The sequence below is a fragment of the Sminthopsis crassicaudata genome, chromosome 6, assembly GCF_048593235.1.
Source record: "Sminthopsis crassicaudata isolate SCR6 chromosome 6, ASM4859323v1, whole genome shotgun sequence".
Lineage (NCBI taxonomy): Eukaryota > Metazoa > Chordata > Mammalia > Dasyuromorphia > Dasyuridae > Sminthopsis > Sminthopsis crassicaudata.
In genome coordinates this window covers 89,506,040-89,525,323 of record NC_133622.1, presented here as the reverse complement: position 1 = coordinate 89,525,323, position 19,284 = coordinate 89,506,040, and the positions used below count along the sequence as shown (strand labels likewise).

The window sequence follows — 19,284 nt, the reverse complement described above, 5'->3', positions numbered from 1 at the left end:
CATTAAGTTAATAGTTCTTTTTCTGGCATCACTATTTACCCTTCCTCTGATGATTACGGTATTTGTATTTTCCTTAGCTCTTATTTCTTCATTGCATTTTGTCTCATCAATTCTGTCTTGTCAATTCTAAGTAACATTTTTCACATCCATTCCCACATTTTTATTGCCATGGACTAGTACAAACTTTGATTCTGACTTAGATGGATGTGATATAAGCCTTCCTCTGAAGAGAGCTGAATAACCAGAGGAGTCTCTGGTCCCACTCTTCCAGACCTGCCTTCTCTTTCCCAATGCTGGTATACTTATGATTTAACTACTCTGAATTTTAGTTAGTCTGCTGAAACTTTTCCGTAAGCTTGCTATTGTTGTTGTTTCAAGTTAGGACAATTTCTTAAACCCGAATCATTCTGGATGTCCTTGATTAACCAATAATAGTCCTAGGACAAGCCCTACTTGGTCATTGGGCATTGATTGACTCACAGTGATTCTAAATAGCAGTTGTTTCTGTTTTGGACAGAAGCCCTGAAGGTTCTCTCCTCTCAGATTGATATTCTCAGCCTCATTTCTTACTTAGCCTTAATCACTGAGAGTGTTGCCTTTAATTGAGACCAGTTAAAGAATTTAGTTTAAGATATAATTAGCAAATTAGGAGAGTAAGTGATAGTTTACCTATCAGATGTTTGGAGAAGGGAAGAATTTATTGTTCAAAGAACTAGAGAATACAGTGAAATGCAATTTGATTACATTAAATTAAAAAGGTTTTGTACAAACAAAACCAATGCAGCCAAGATTAGAAGAGAAGCAGAAATCTGGGAAGCAATTTTTATAGCCAGTGTTTCTGATAAAGTCATCTTTTCTAAAATATATAATTGACTCAAATTTATAAGAATATAATCCATTTCCCAGTTGATGAATGGTCAGAGGTTACAAACAGATGATTTTCAGATGAAGAAATTAAAGGCATCTACAATCATATGAAAAAATGCTCTATGTCACTATTGATGAGAGAAATGCAAATTAAAACAACTCTAAGGTGCCACTTCACACTTATATTGGCTAAGATGACAGGAAAAGAAAATAACAAATGTTGGAGGCAATGTAGGAAAACTGGGACACTAATGCATTGTTGGTGAAATTGTGAAATGATCCAACCATTCTTGGAACTGTGCCCAAAGGGCTATCAGGCTGAGCATATCCTTTGATCCAGCAGAACCATTACTGGGTCTATATCCCAAAGAAATTATAAAAGGTGGGAAAGGACCCACATGTTCAAAATTCTTTGTATCAGCTCTTTTGTGGTACCAAAGAATTGGAAAAGGAGTGGATGCCCATCAGTTGGAAAATCACTGATTAAATTATGGTATATAAAAGTAATGGAATATTATTCTTCTATAAGAAATTATGGTCAGGCTGATTTCAGAAAAGCATGGAAAGTTTACATGAACTGATGCTGAGCGAAATAAGCAGAACCAGAAAAACATTCTACACAGCAACAGCAAGATCATGTGATGATCAAATATGGTACACTTAGTTCTTCTCAGCTATTTTAATAAACTCTGTCCTTGCATGTATCACTGTCCATCTGCCCATCCCCATGAGGATCAATAAAACATTTGACATATCCTAATATTGCACCAAATTTGCAAGACAAAGTATTTTAACATTTCATGGAGACATGTTAAAAACATGTAGACACAAATTACATACGTTTTACCTCTCCAAATAAACAAAATGGCAAGGCCATCATCTCTTTTCTAAAGTAACTAGCTCTTTAGTAAAATTAGGAAGCAAATATACCCGAACTTCAGACACAAATTGAGTGTGTTTGAGTTGCTTTTGGAGTAAGTTTGGTTTATTGCAATAGTTTTTCTCTCTCCCACCTACTAATAAATTGCCATCAAAAGGGTGCCTTTTTGTCCTAAGTGGGCCAAGAAATATTATTTTCTGGTATTTTATATGACTCTTATGTGAATGTAAACTCATTTGTCAGAAAGTCTTTTATCATCTCTATGTGACCCATGGCCTAAACCAGGGATTCTCCACCTTTTTTATTTTTGCCATGGACCCTTTCAGTAGTATTTTAAATCCTAAAGACCTTTTATCAGAATATTGTTTAAATTTTTTTTCAATCAGCAAAATCTGCTTTTTCTCCCTTTTGCCCAAATTGAGAATGAAAATATAACAAAATTCCTGTTACAAACTTATATAGTCAAGTAAAACAGATTTCTACAATGATCATATCCAAAGGGAAAAAAGAATTTTATATAGAATATCACTTTAAATGCATAAAATAAAATGCATGGTGCTTGAAAAGAAACCAATTGGTTTGGGATAGTTATTAAACATCAAAAAAATTTCTAGAACCCAGATAAAAGCCCCTTAGTCTAGACCAAAAAATGATTTGTATAAAGCAAAAGTATATTGAGTATAAAGATTATAAAGTGAAGAGAACACATCAACAGATCACAGAGCACCTATTTCCTATGCCAATGAATCACAAGTCTAGTCCCCATATTGTTAGCAATCTAAAATGTTTCAAGTTTTCAGTATGATTTAATGAACAATTACTATTTTATAATCTGTGCTTTAACTTGAGAATGGAATTAGATTTAGAAGTGCTACCTATAATGCTCTCTCTTAAGTAGAAGTTAAATAAGTAAGTGTTGGGTCACTAACCTTTCCAATACATACTTCAGACAGCTTCACAGTTTATCTTAGGTGAGAATAAATCAAATTTAAGATGACCTTTAAGAGTAAACAAGGGAAATATTCAAATATGAAAAAATAATAATAGCTTTATATACTTAATCTGGACACCATCTCTACTCCAACTCCCTCATTTAACAAATAATTAAAATTAAGCCCAGAAGGTTAGCTGACTGGCTTAAGGTATCTCTTGTTTTAAGTAGTAGGAACTGAGATTTAAAACCATATTCTCTGACTATGTAAACAGTGACTTTCCAACTATACTGTGAAGGATGCTATCTCCCTATTGTCTCAATGTGTTTTGATTGTTTTTGTTGTTGTTGTTGTTGGTTTTTTTAAGACACTGGAGGCCAACATAGGATGAAATGAAACTTAGTGGGATCCCTGGAAATGCATTTTACTTAAAAGAAAGTACTTTGGCTTCCAAACATACAATAAAGCTTTACTGTCCCTCATTGGGATTTGTCCAAATGGTATTTTATAATTTTGAATGTCATGTCATTTCAATCAATAAGGTATTGACAAATTCTGGTGGTTAACTGCAGGCAACAAATAACCTGATTCTCTCTTGCTGTTCCTTTCTTTTGCATTCTAAAGAAGTGAAACAAGATCCACTCATTTATCTTCTTCTAAGTTATATTCTTTCTGTACACAGCAATTTTACTGAATACAATAGCCCCAATATGCCTAGTGATGAAAAGCTTTGGGCAATTTCACTTTTACAATAATCCAGTGGTTGTCAGAGAAGGCAATCTATGAGCCTTAGGAACTGAGGGCAGTTATCCATGGAATAGATTGGTAATAAGCAGGGATGCTTTCATGTTTATGAAACTTCCTTAGTGATATGCTTTTTGGGGGACTATTTAATATTCTTTATTAGAGTTATAATCAATTATTATAATAATAATAGCATTTAGTAAATATTTCATTTTATTCTCATAACAGCTTATTATCATCAATTATTGTCAATAATAATAGCTTTTAATAAATATCATTTCATTTTATTCTCCCAACAGCAGGAGGTAGATGCTATTATTACTTACATTTTACAGATTCATAAACTGAGGTAGACAAAAGTTAAGTGATTTCCATAGAATCACACAGTGAGTAAGTATTTGAGGTCATATTGATGCAAGATCCAAGTCTCTATTTACGAAGCCTTAGACTTTAGTTTCTTTGTGCCTAATTTTCCCCTGTCTTAAAGAATGTATATTCTCAAACAGCAAATGAGAAGAAAGTTTTAGGAGTGTAATGGGTAACCCTAATATTGGCTTATTCCCTGTTAGCTTAGATTTGGTGTTGGAATGAAATGAGATGCTTGTGAGTCATGCAACAGTCAACAAAAAAGGAGATTAACTTAGCCATAGCACAGAAAAAATATTCAACAAGGGTACTGTGACACTTAATTTGGGCAGGTATTGCCTCCATGTGGAAATATGACATTTACTAATTTCAGCCAAGTCTGAAGGACTATATCAATTATGCCTTTAGATGACCAGCAAGTCATTATTTCAGCAAGAATTCACCAGAATATTTTCCAGTTTGCTTCTCAGCTCCTGAAGCCAATTACATTTTGGGGAAAGTTTTCTTATTTTTTTGGATAAAACAACCATCACTTCCTGTGAGAGAGGGGAAAAAAGGAAGAAGAGGGTGATCCTGACAAGACAGTGATCTTATTAATGAGAAAGGAAGCCTGGAAATCTTAAGTTTTTAGTCCATCTCAACCCCCAATGTATGTTTGTGGAGCAATTTTTTTCTGGGTCTCATTTATTAAATCTAATTTATCTAATCTAATTAGATCTAATTTTATAATCTAAACTAATAAACCTAATTTATTAAAATGGGGGGCTTGGCTTTGATAGTCCCTTTCAGTATAATGATTCCATGATTTCTATTCTTTCTTTTGATCCGTTCTGAAGTTGAATTCCAGAGTTCATTTGCTGACCCAATAGTTGGAAAACTTTGATGGATTATTGGCACATACTTTTTGCTTGATTCTGGTTAAGGAAAAAGATTTAATAGATTAGGATTGATCACTCTGCTTCTTTACCAATCACATAAGGATTTTGGGATAGAGCCCAGTGAATTGTTCGTTTTGTTGAATTGTTCTGCTTCCCTATAGTGAAGAAATTATATCCACAATATACATATATGTAGATATCTATGTATGTATGTGAATATGTGTATTTTTTCCTATCACACTATTATTTATAGAATGATATTATTTTATGACAGTTTTAGTTTCAACTTTTAGTTTGGAGAATCATCTTGTATATTCTCATACCCCCCAATAATCCTTGAGAGGAGAAAAGGTGCAGTAGAAAGAGAACAGTTCAAATCTTAGCTCTAGTACTTACTAGCAGTGTAACCTCAGACAAGGCACTTTACTTTTCCATGCCTCAGTTTATTCATTTGTAAAATGATTGGGGTCTATATACATGATCTTTCTGTAGAGAGGGCCTTTATTAGGTAAACGTATTCTTTTATAAACCTTTTGATTATGTAAGATCAATTATTTTTTGAATCATATCAAGGTAACTTAGCTTAGGACAATTTCCTAAGCATCTTGGAAAAAGAACTTCCTCTTTTCTTCCTGCAAGCCATTCATGTGACATGGTAATATCCTGTCTCTTGACATTACATAGGTACCAAGATAGCATTTAAATCTACTTGTTAGCCATCTTTTTCAATATATCCTTTTCCAATCATATTTTTTTTGGATGAGACAATTTACTCTTCTTTGTGTATAATCTTATTCATTGGTAAGATGCTGCATCCTATTTATACCAAGTAGGTGACTCTCCATTATCTTTTTGGGTATTTACACTTTTGATTTCCTGGATGTCATGGTGTTCCATGATTCACAGCCAAGTGGTACCAAGAAAAGGGAATGGATGTTTAAAAAATTGATATTTGTTTTAGGGAGAAGCTTAGGATCTTTGAAAGTACCATATCATTTCCCCAAAACAACCCAAGTCATGATGAATTTTCTATTCAATTCTGGACTGTTGTTAAATTTAATTGCTCTGAAATTGGGTTCACTGTCCATGTGTCATGATAGTTTGAAATATTTGTGTTGTTCTATGGGCTGTCCATCCCCAAGATGTATATTATGTATAGCTTGAACAAAAAAAGCAATCCCATATGAAGAGAAGTTATTTCTATATAATATTGTATTTTTTCTAGGCATAAAGTTTAAAAAACTAGATTAGGGAAAAGTTATATAAGTGCATAACTGGTGTTTTTATTACAGTAAAAATATTGCCTTTCATTTCTCCAGCTCTCTGTAGGATTGTCATACAATTGGCAGGGATGGAGTCAGAGTTGCATTAGGGCCAATACTTACCAACTCTAGAGAGTCTATTGTTAAATTTTCAGTCTGGGAATTTAGAATTACAATATTATCAAACACTACAAATAAGGCTTGTGTTATTGCTTTGTTGATATGCCTAGACTTAAGAAAGTGGTGGCAAAATATCAATAATTCAGATTAAAATTTTAAAATGTGTTGTGTTTGCATTTTTTATTTTGGAGATCTGGTTATTAAACATTACCCCTAAACCAAATATATTTACTGATAACCTTGTGATTGGAAGGACTTTAACATGAAAATTAAAGGAGAGAGTGAAATTATGTCTACATATATTTTCTCAATCAGATTCCATTGAGAGGACCAGCTAAAAGATTGGAACAAGAGTAATTTGTTCCAATAAAGTAATAGAGTAACTCTTAAAAGAAGTGATTCTAGAAGTGAGTCAGAAATACAAACCATGACAATAGCTGTTTATGCTCAAGTACAGATAATAAACAAGGAGAATGAGTGACCTCCAAATAAAATAAGTGATTTTAAATTCTTTGCTATCATTGAGATTTGGTGGGGAAGAATTTGTGACTACACTACATCTATGGAAGGACAATGGATTTTATATCAGTAATGGTGATATTTTACAGTGTTTTAATGTTTTCAATATGATTTTTAATTCGGGCTTTACAATGACCCTCTATATAGGTAACATAGGGATAATTAGAGTCAAATTATAGATGAAGAAATTAAGTCTCTGAGAAATAAGGTCTTCTTGACTCCAATTCTAGCACTCTACCTTATCCCTAAAGGTTTGAAAAGACATATTCTTGTGAGGAAATCCATGATCTGAAAGAATGAAGAGAAAATGCAAAGGTGGAAATTGAATAGGGAGATCAGATCATAGCATAATATGAAAGCATACTATAGAATACCCAAACAAGAGAAAAGAGACTAGGTATTCAGAAAGTAGATTTCAAACCTAGTTAAGTGAAAGTAAGGGTTCTTCAGCTATGCTCATATAACTAGAACTCTTGCTTTGTATGAAAGCAGAGAAACTGACAGATTCTTGACTTGCCTTAATAATAATTTCTTTCTTTGACAGATGGAAGATATGATGAGAGAATCATCAGTTTTCTGTTCTGTATCTGATTATGACTAATGATCAATTAGCTGCTGAAATAGGACTGAGGGATCCTTTAAAGGAAGTGACAACTGCATGTTAGAATTCATGATAAAGGAGATGAAAGCTAGGCTTACTCTTCATTGCTCTCTAGATTTTTGGAGTACAGATTTCAAATGTTCAGAGAAAGGATAAGTAAAACCCCATGGTCTAACATTATTCATGGGAATCCAACATGTGAGCCAGGAACTCTCAGTAATGGAATTTTGATAGCAACAAAAACATCCTAAAAAGAAAGAAAGGGGAAGTGGGCTAATAAAAACAAAGTGGAGGCTTGATAGATGTATTAAGATGGACATTTTGATAGAGGTGTATTATTTCGGATTAGCCTATTTAGATTTTTAAAAGACTATTATAGTCATGCAAAAGAGATGGATATAAGGATGGAAAACCAGGAAGGAATATGACTAAGCTAGAAAAGCTAAAGGTCAGAAATAGTTGAACCTGGTGATAGATTCCATTATGAAAATTATTTTTTTTTGTTTTTATTGAGGACAACAGGAAGGTCACAGAAAAGATGGAATTGCTGTTCAAGATGAGTAATAATAATAACAATGCCTAAAACACATATATTTAAAGATTGAAAAGTACTTTATACATTTTATCTCACTTGATTTTCATAGCAAAAGGTAGGTACCATTATCATTCCCATCGAACCATTAAAGAGATTGTGACACAGGGGAATTAGATGATTTGCTAATGGTCAAAGAATTTAAATGCCTGAAATAGGATTCAAACTTGGTTTTTCCAACTCTAAGCCCAAAATGCCATCCACATTGCCTTTGAATGAAATGTAGCTTACTGATAACAGTGAAAAGACAAAACTATGCAACTTCTATTTTTGTTTTCTCTTTTAAAGAAAAATAATCTTTAGATACCAAAACCGTAGTCAACCAATCAATACATCAGAAATCATTTATAAATCACTAGTACTGCCCCAGGAGTTGGGGAAACAAGACAAAACTGAAAGTTTCTATCCTCATGAAGATGATACTCTATTGGGAAAACTGCATGTAAACATATATGTAAAAAATTACTGAAATAATTGGGAAATCTCTGCCTTGGAGCTCTTATCTACTCATTGATGGCTCCATTCCTAGATTACCATTCTGAGAAGAACCCCAGCTGTATTTCACTTCATTCGCTCCTTGACTCTCTCCAAACTCCACCCACACGTCTTATTACTCCCTTCTTTCCTTTATGCTTACCATTTTTGTTTTTTCAGAACTACTATATGAATTAGATGTAGAGGGTATGAATAGCCTGTCCAATAATGGCTTGGCCAGTAAGATTATATGGGATGCCAGTGGAATAGTCAATGCCAAATTCAGTGCAAAAGGACCAAAAGGCAGAAGCTATATAAGCTGGTTCATTATCTGTCTTATGTGCATGTGGGACTCCACAATGGAAAAACAATGGCTAATAGAGATAGAGATGGCTGATCACATGCCTAACTGCTTCCCCAGATTGGAGTAAAGCCTTAAGGAATTGAGAATGTGTGTCCATGGTTACATGGATATTCTGCTTCTTAACATGGGTGACGTCCATTTGCCATAAAACATTGGATCTCAAACCATGAGGATTTTTTCCAGGAGGGAGCGTAGGAATGTGGAAAGGAAAGCAAGCTGTATAGCCTTTTACTATGCTCCTAACTTCCTCTTTTGTTATCCTAAATTGCAAATGTAAAGCTCTAATAGCCTGATGATAAAAAATAGGACCTGAAATTCCTCTATAAAAATGGACATGCAAGATATAATACTTACTTGAATGCTTTCCCACATGTTTAGAACCTGGACAAAACTTCTTGTGGCTTTCTGAGCATAGTGAACTTTGTAGAATACAAGCCCAACAAAATAGGCAACCTGGAGCTAATATACCAGACACCACTGATCAAGTAGCAGGTTTAGGTCCTTATGCAGACACATTAGTGCAGATTAATTACCCTTAAACGGCATATGAGCAAATTGCTGCTGCTGCTATCAAAGCATGGGGCACCTTCCCAGGAAGACAAGACAGAGGGGAAGCCTTCAGGAAAATAAAACAAGGACCAAATGAACCCTTTGCTGATTTTGTGGGACGTTTGCAGATAACTGCCATACAAACTATTGGTGAAAATGTAGCACCAGAAATTATGATAAGGCAATTTGCTTAAAAAATGCTGATGAGCTTTGTAGAAGAATTATACTAAGACTACACAAGGATGCTCCTTTAGAGGAGATCATAAAATGCTGTTCCACAATGGGCACAAATACCTTTTATACCCAGGCTATGATAAACATGGGAAGACAGGGTACCTTTTGGCAAGGGACTTCCAGAGAGACTCATCAGTGCTTTCAAGGTGGTAATGTAGGGCATCTGAAAGGTCAATGTTGTCATAGAATATAGGGTGGGAGAACAAGACCCAGAACCCCATGTCCAAAATGCAACAGAGGCTTCCATTGGGCATCAGAATATAGAATAACTCAGGGAAACAGGAAGTAGGGCTTGGCTCCAGGGCCCCAGGCAAAAAAAAAAAACCACTTGGGGCATGATAGTAGCCTATGTTATATTTAGAGTGTAATATTTTGGTTCCTTTTTTGGAGATCTTTGGAACAGCCTTCATTTCAACAGAGTGATCACCTTGAGAGTAGCCAGGAATAAAGTCCAAATTCTTTATTGTCTCCTTGCCTAGGGCCCAGGCTAGCTTTCTGGAGGCCCTCCAAACAGGCCTTGATCAGTGGAGGAAATGCAGCAGGATAGGCCAGCCACTATGGTGGTGTGAGACAGAGTGAATATCTCTCCTTAGTTCCAAGACCTTGAGCTCCAGCCTCCAGTCTTCTGTTATCTCTGAGTCTGTCTCTGAGCCTTCTCTGGCTGAGTTTGTCCCAGTTTATATGCAGTATACCGAGTATAAGCAAATCATTATATCACTAGGGAACCATTATGTTATAAGATTAATTCAATCATACTGAACTAGAGAACAATTACTCACTATGCTAAACTAGATAACCATTGTATTATCAATTCCACAGAGTTAACACCTTGTTTAAATCAATCATACAGAGTTTCAGCTCTCTGCAGCAGAGAGTCTTTAGAAGTTCAGTACTCAAGTTCAGAATGATCAATCAGTTGAGAAATAATCTGATGGGAGAAAGGGATTACAATTGGGGAGAATATAGGTTTTATAACTCGACAGAAAGGTAGTGTCCAGTGCAAGCAGCTCCAATGTAATCTCCAGGTGATGTGGAGAAATCCAGAAAATGGTGAATGGAAGGGACCAGATAGGTTAATTGCTTGGGGGAGAGGGTTTACTTGTATCTCTACAGATGGAGAAGGAATCAGATGGATGCCAATGAGCCGTATTCATCTTATTCATTGGAGAAAGACAGAAAAGAAAAAGACCCTTGAAACGAAAAAGACCCAAGAAATATCAGACAGCAATTGACTCATGAATATAAAAAATTGTTAATGAGACTGTTGTAGGACTTCAAGATCTGCAGGAATCATTGGATTCCCTGATACATGATGAGATTGTTATAGGACTTTAAAATGTGCGGCAATCAATGGATTCCCTGACATGAGAAGTAATGGACAATAGATTGGTTTTGGACTATCTCTTGGCTGCTGAAGGAGGTGTATATGTGATTGTTATTTATATACTCTCCTTCTAGGACTTATGGATATGTCGATTCATATTGTTTGTTATATCACTATATTGATTTATGTTGTTTGCTACATCACTACTAGTCTGAATTATATTACTATGTGCTTGTGTAATGATGGATTTATATATTCCTGTTTCAAGTTCAACTCAGCAGAAACCCACTAACAATATCTGGTTTGATTCCCCATTTCCCTTTGATGTTTTCACCTCCTTCCCTGAGAAGTCAGGGAGGGTGTGGCCACCTGTGATCTAAAACAAAGGAAATGTGAAACCTTTGAGAGCTAATGAATTAGAACTAAAGATTTTCCTTTTTCTATTTGAGTAGCTAACTGAGAAAATTTAGGCCTGATCAAAAATAGAGAAATTTCCCAAAGAAATACTAAAGAAGGGAAAGGGACCTGTATGTGCTAAAATGTTTGTGGCAGCACTTTTCATAGTGGATAGAAACTGGAAAATGAATGGATGTCCATCAATTGGAGAATGGTTGGGCAAATTATGGTATATGAATGCTATGGAATATTATTGTCCTGTAAGAAATGGCCAGCATGATAAATATAGAGAGAGACTTGGAGAGACTCTCATAAACTGATGCTGAGTGAAATGAGCAGAACACTTCAACTATACACTTCAACTATAAAACTGTATAAAAGTTTTCTCTTCATTAGGAATTTTTTGATGTTAAGATGATAGTTCTGCCTGCAGGTCTTCCCACATTTAAATTCCCACAGTTATTATTGGATGATCACTATGATGTTCCTATTAGCTGAAGGTATGTATTCTGATGGAAGTGGATATCTTCAATAAAGAGAAGATCTAATTCAGTTCCAACTGATCAATAATGGACAGAATCAGCTACACCCAGTGAAGGAACACTGGGAAATGAATGCGAACTGTTTGTTTGCATTTTTGTTTTTCGTCTCAGGTTATCTTTACCTTTTGAATCCAATTCTTCCTGTGCAACAAGAAATTTGATTCTGCACACATATATTGTATCTAAGATATACAATAACATATTTAACATGTATAACATGACTGCCTGCCATCTAGGAGAGGGGTGGAGGGAGGGAAGGGAAAAGTCAGAATAGAAGGGAGTGCAAGGGATAATGTTGTAAAAAAAATTACCCATGCATTTGTATTGTCAAAAAAAGTTCTAATTATAAAATTAATAAAAAAAATAGAGAAATTTTAGTTTAGGGGAAGTGGTGAATTCTGGCCAATGGTGTTTTAATCAGACAGGTCTGAATGGAAGTGATTTCCCACTTTTGTCTAGGTTATTCTAGACTGGGGTGGTCTGGGAAGAAATAAGTCTCTTTAGCCAGATTGAGTGATTGAAATCATGTTGCCCAGATCCTCATTAGAATAAGCCCACCTCTATTAAAATATTCATTTTCTCATTACTTGTCAATCAATCAGAATTTATTTCTAACCTCAAGAATACCATTCTTCCAAGGATATAAGCATTGAGTGGGCATTTAAGAGTGTCACTGACCCCTTTTTATTAATTATCCACTTAGCAATAATTAATAAAATGATTAACAATTCAGAAATTATGTCTCTTAAATTTTTTAATATTCACATCTAAAATATGTAAATACAAGGGAATTTAAAAGGGAACACCAATAGCTGGTGGGAATGGTAAGACTTCATGTAAAAAGTGGATTTAAATTTAGCTTTAAAGGAAAGTTGAAAGTCTAGAGACAAAGATGGAGGTGTGTAAAGATAAAAAGATGAGAGAAGTAATAGGATTGAAGAATTTCCAAGGAGAGTTTGGTTGAAATGTAGAATTTAAGAGAAAGAATATGTGATTAATTTGGAAAGGTAATCTAGAATCAGATTGTGATGGTTTTGAAATACCAATTATAAGGGCTGGTTATTTTAACCTAGAGACAGCAGAAACCTATTGAGACTTTTAGAGGAAGGAGATATGTTATATGTGAATCTCCAGTTCTTCAGACTTAGTGGTTCTCTTGCACCATGCACCTACAATCAGCCAACAATTGTGAAGACTGTGCATGTTGATACCATAGAAGAAAGGGAAACAAGGAGAGATCAGTGCTCATCTAGACTAAAACCAGAACTAATACCACTACTCTGAATGTATGTCTTTATTGAATCCAACAACTATATCATAATGAACTAATAAGCCTATTCTTTTATATCACTTGCTTTTGCTAGGTCAGTCATTTGTGGCATTTTACCAACTGGATTTAGGAAGAAAGGTCTCATAGCAGAAATATCAAAGCAGATTTCATTTGTAAAACTTATATCCAGTATATTTAGTTTCTCTTTAATGTTGAGGAAGTTGTGAATTTTGGTTGAGGGCCTTTGCAAATTAATTACATTTCTAAGGTTTCTTATGAGTATTGATTCATCTGTCTAATTAGTCACTCAATTTGAATGAAGACTTTCCTATGTTCATTATATTTCAAAAGTTTTCTCTTCATTAGGAATTTTTTGATGTTAAAATGATAATTCTACCTGCAGGTCTTCCCACATTTAAATTTCCACAGTTATTATTGGATGATCACTATGGTGTTCCTATTAGCTGAAGGTATCCCTAAATTAATTATATTTTTAATTACATTATTTCTTCCTATATAAATCCTCTTTGGCAGCTAGGTACTTTCAGTACTAGATAAAGTCAGGAAGACCTGAGTGTAAATACTTCCTTATATACTAATTAGCTTTATGATTCAGGGTAAGTCAGTTAACTTCTTTTATTCTCAGTTTCCTCATCTGTAAAATGCGTATGATAATAGCAACTACCTCCCAGGATGGTTGTAATAAACAAAGGAGAAAACATATGGCATTTACTTTGCAAATCTTAAAGTATAGCTAGCTATTACATAAATGTGAGCTATTCTTTCCACTAAGATAGTTCCTCTAGTCAAAGACTTTTCCATATTCATCATACATGCAGGATTTCTCTGCCAGACACATTCATTAATGTCAAATAACATTCATATCATCAGAGATTTAGAACTGAAAGAGACCTCAGAAATCATTTGCTTCAACCCCTTAAATTTATAGATGAAGAAACTGAGGTCTGGAATGGGAAATGAGTTGTATAAAGTCATAAGACAAAATAATTATCAGGGGTGGGATATGAATCTCAGATTCCAGTTAATTCTCTTTCTACTATACCACTCTGGCTTCATGATTGATTGAGTTATTGCTTCTTTCTTTTCCATATTAATTACATTTATAAAGTCTCTTTCCAGCATGAATACTCTAAAGGAGGATTGAATTGTTGCTTAAGGCTTTCCCACATTAGTCATACTTGCCGGGTTTTTCCATATGAATTTTTAAGATTTCCTGTCTGTATGAGTTTTCTGATGTTTACTCTAGTATCCCCCTTGCTGATGACTTTACATATTAATTATATCAATTCTCTTTCTGATTCTCTAATGATGAGTAAGGGACGTATTAAACTGTTCAGTCACTTCAGTTATGTCCAATTCTTCATGACCCCATTTGGGTTTGTTTTGTTTTTGTTTTTGTTTTTGTTTTGGTATTAAATACTGGATACTAGTTACTGATTTGCCATTTTCTTCTCCAACTCACTTTATAGATAAGGGAACTGAGGCAATCAGGATTAGGTGACTTGTCCAAAAGCACACAGGTAGTAAGTGTTTGAAAATGGAAGAGTCTTCCTGATTCCCAGCCCAGTGCTCTATCTACTGTGCCAACTACCTGGTGAATCAGCTAAAGTTTTCCATAGGAATTATATTTGTAACCTCTCTTTGATATGAAATTGCTCAAGTTGATCAAGTTGTTTATTCTATCCCAAGGCTCTCTCTCATACAAAGCCTCTGATTCTCAGTTGTATATCTCCTTTGACTAAGTGTTTTCAAACCTTTGTTATATTTATAGAATTTATATTTACAATAAATTTTGTGATGTTCACTAGGTTGTCCATTCTTGCTGAAGGTAGTTTAACACTGATTATATTTGCAGTTTCTTTCTATTATGAAGTTCTGATGTCCAGTGAGATATTTTCTTTGCTTGAAACATTTCCAACATTCATTTCATTTTATATGGTTTGTGTGAATTCTCCAGAGATTAATAAAGCATAAGATGCTCTTCCTTGGGAAAAGTAAAGATGTCTAGAGGTATTTCTGATTAGAAATGTGTTGTATTACCTGGATGTTGAGAACTCTCCAACTCTGTTATTCTTGGACAGTTTTCAAATTTTTGACTTATATCACGCCATGCCAGTGACTAAATCAGACTCAAAAATATTTAACATGGCAACAAAATTATAATGCTGAAAATAATCTTAGAGAATATCTAATTCAACAGCCTAATTTTACTAATGAGGAAATCAAGGCAGATGAAGTTACTTCCTCCCACCTATTAGCTAGTTAGTAATGTTTGACTAGAACTCAGTTTTCTGACTGTTCGTCATAATATATGTTTCAACATTTGGATGCTTTATTTCCATAAGAAATTTTGAAAAATCCTTCTCTCCTCCTAAAAAAAGATAGGGCAGAGATGTCAAATAGAAGGCACCCCAAAGAAGATTAAAACATATGGAAATGTTTAACAAAGTAAATTTAAATATAGTAAATCATAGATAATGTAAAATATGCAGCTGTAGGGATCCTTGTATACTGTTTAGTGGCTCCATTTCCATTTGAGATTTGAACACCAGTGATGTAGGGAAATATGGAGGACACCCTGTAACAATGGGGATTAACATCTGCTTTACAATTTATAATCTTAGAACTTCCTATTATACTGAGAAGTTAAATGACTTTCTTTGGGTCACAAAGATAACATGTATTAGAGATGAAATCTGTACCCAGGTCTTCCTGCTTCAAAGATGAACTCTTTTTTCATTAAGCTGAGTAACTCACTGGAAGTAGTTGGTAGATGGCATGACCCTGCTTTTACAGAGGTTGAAATACAGATATAGAAATACTAAGAGGTTTGACTGAAACTGGGCAATTTGATGTTCAGTCTAGGAAGGATTCAAAATAAAATTCAAAATTTAAGAGATACTATAATTCACACACACACACATACACACACACACACACACACACACACACACACACACACAGAGTCATACTCTTTGCGTTACCAGGTGAACTTTTAAATTGAGGCAGAGCAGCTCTATCATCTGAAACCTCTGTAATAGTTACAAGTTAGAGGAGCTTCTGAAATGAAAAGCCAGCCTTCACAAAATGCCTTTTCATCAAACACAGTCCCTTCAGGTATCAATGAAAAAATGCCACAGTGTATTAATGACCTGGGAAAAAGAAATTGGTGGGTTTATAGTATCCATGCCATGAAAAATAATTGCTAGATATTAAGAATTGTGATTTTTACATGGAAGTGAAACTTGAAAGCATTTGCCAAAATTTCTTTGTATTGATTTTCCTTGTATATTGTACATATAGAGTATGACATAGTGGGATAGAAACTGTGTTTAGGCCCAGCAAGATTTGGGATTCAAGTTCCCCCTTTAACACACATTGGCTATGTGACTTGGGAAAAGTGTATTAAAGAATTCTAAAATTATAAGATTGTATTTTTTAAATTGTATCTTCCTATTGCAGAGCAGCCAGGTGATTCAGTGGATAGAGCACCAAGTATAGAATCAGGAAAAACCTGAAATCAAATTTGGCCTTGAACACAGTAACTGGGCAAGGAACTTAAACTCTGTTTGCCTTAGTTTCCTCACCTGTAAAATGAGCTGGAGAAGTGATCTTGGCCAAGAAAACCCTAAATAGGGTCATGATGACTCAGACACAACCGAAAGGATGCGACGACAACGCCTTATTGCATCCAGACTTGAAGTGCAGAAACGACATCCATAGGTACAATCATATACCTGGAAGGAAAGCTTTGACCTGTTCTCTTCCTATTTGTATCAAGTTCATTCTTCCGTAGAGAGCCCAGTGGTCTAGCACTCTGAGGAGCTCAGCATATGGTATCAGAATTGGTTCAGACATGGTATTGCTTAGTTCTGAATTCCTGAGCTCAAGTGAGCCACCAACTTCAGCCTGCCTGTGGCAAGGATTCCAAGGATGCTCTCCCATGCTCTTCTCTAAAGCTCTTAAGTTATAGAGAAGATGCCGACATGTATGGGAAAGGGGAACTTCCTCACCAGGGAATTCTTTTTTCCCAGTGAAATCACAGGTCCATTTTGATTACTTACATATGTACCTATTGTGTCACTAATAGACAATGTAAACTCCTTCTGGGTAGGGTAGTAATCTCTCAATTTGGATTCCTTGGAAATGCCTTGGAAATGCTTGATGCATCAGGCACTTAAATACTTGTTACTTGATTATTATGATCATAATTAAATGTTGTTGAACTACTTTATTGTGTTCATTGCTGAATAAATGCACTGCCAGACTTTATATTAGGAATTAAGGATAAAAATGATTTAAGACACAGTCTGTATATTCAAGTGGTTTAAATGGGAATCTAGTTGGAAAGATACACATATGTGTATAAATACCAAAAGAATGTTATTAGGTTACATGGTGGAGGTGCCAAATGAGTGATGTAGACAATCTGTGTTATGGATATCCAGACAGTGAGGGGGAAAGATGGGGTGAAAGAGGAAGGAAACTGGAGGAGAGAGGGAAGAGAGGTGAAAGGATAGAGAAGAGAGAAAGGTGAGAGGATAATTAAAGAAGAGGAAAGAGGGAAAGAGGAGAGAAATGTAGGAGAGGGAAGAGAGAGAGAGAGAGAGAGAGAGAGAGAGAGAGAGAGAGAGAGAGAGAGAGAGAGAGAGAGAGAGAAGAGAAGAGAAGAGAAGAGAAGAGAAGAGAAGAGAAGAGAAGAGAAGAGAAGAGAAGAGAAGAGAAGAGAAGAGAAGAGAAGAGAAGAGAAGAGAAGAGAAGAGAAGAGAAGAGAAGAGAAGAGAAGAGAAGAGAAGAGAAGAGAAGAGAGAAAGGGGAGAGGATGACTGGCAAGAAGAGAGAGATGTAGAGAGGATACACTATACACTTATATTAAGGTTCTATTTAAAATTTTAGGCTCAAGAGAGCAAACTTTAGCCTAAAGCCAGGCTCTCTCTAAGCAAGCTGGTGGCTGTGGGTATAATGGGATTGCTTAGACACTTCTCTGATAAGCTCTCTTATACAATTGGGAAGGTCAATGCAGTTTTTCAAGATCAAAGCAGACACCTACTTGAAGCTACATTTATTACAAAACACTAACGTGCCCACATCCCTAAGAATAAAAGGAGGGGGTCTTAAGCAGGAATATAGGCAGCAATAGGAGAATACAATTTTGATGGCACCAGCCACCGCCTAAGTAGCTGACAGAAACAAGAGGTAATTTAATTCTGAAGCTTATCAACTTGCTTGGCTACTGGGTTCAGCAAGGTGCCTAATACTGTCACAGCCATAGCAAAAGGCTACTTGACAACAATTCTGACTGTCAGTGCAGGGCCTGTGGAATTCTATTTTTTTTCCAATTTTCTCTATTTGAAGCTCCCCTGGTGGCATTTTTATCTGACCTTAGCAGAAAATAAGTGCCCTATCTCAATAGCAATACAATGAAACTCCATTATGACTCAGCTCCTTATTATACACAGTTGAAGATATTTTACCAGGAGTCAGATCGTTTCCTTAGAAATAAAATAACCATATAGGCTATGCATCCAGTGGGTATACATCAGCCCATATATATATACCAGGCTTTACTCATCCACTACACAGTTACACTGATGTGCCTCAGAGTGGTGTCTCCTGGATCCCGAGTCCTATCTTGGGCTCCTGATAAGCTTGACTGTTTTTCTAAGATAAGCAGCCCTCTTGGGTAGCACAGATGTCTGCAGGGTGTACTACAAATTCTTGGTAGGTTTTCCTCTCAGATCTAAAATAAACAGGGAATCTGTTTCTCTAGAATGTCTCTGTGTACTTGGATCTTTACCAGAACAGTTGGGAAGCATAATGAAGGGATTTCATTTCTCTGCACAAACTACATAGTAATTCGTTGAAAATTTGAAGTCTGGAAAGACCCATGCTCTGAAGTTCTGGATACCTAATCAGTGTGCTCCAACCCTGGAAAGAAATATTCATTCCTCTCTTCCATTACACTAATCTCTTTTGAAACCCATCTCCATGTTGTATCCCCAAGGACCTATTTGAAAAAAAAAAAAAAAAAAAAAAAAGGTCCCTAGTGGCTAGAAATTGAGTGGAATGGAAGGAAAAATATGTTGATGTTTATCAAATGCCGGTTTTCATTGAATGTGGCAATGCTGGGGAATGCCAGCTCTCCAGTGCATATTTTTAAACACTGCCATGCTATTAGAAATAGAATACAAAATCGTGATTTAAATTCACTCTAGAGGAGAAAGTAAAGTCACGAATCAGGGACTTAGAATTTTCTCTCTCTGTGTGTGTGCATGCTCTGTGTTATGTGTTAACCAAACAATTACTGAGGTTTTAATGGGAAACAACAGGGTGAAGGGCTGGCAGCACT

At 35.4% G+C, this 19,284-nt stretch overlaps 1 protein-coding gene across 2 annotated transcripts in view; it reads right to left on the bottom strand.

Annotated features, from left to right (window-relative positions):
• The window catches only part of GALNTL6 (polypeptide N-acetylgalactosaminyltransferase like 6), a 1,464,604-nt gene that overhangs the window by 202,636 nt on the left and 1,242,684 nt on the right, over positions 1-19,284 (bottom strand). The gene's annotated exons all lie outside the window — the stretch shown is intronic.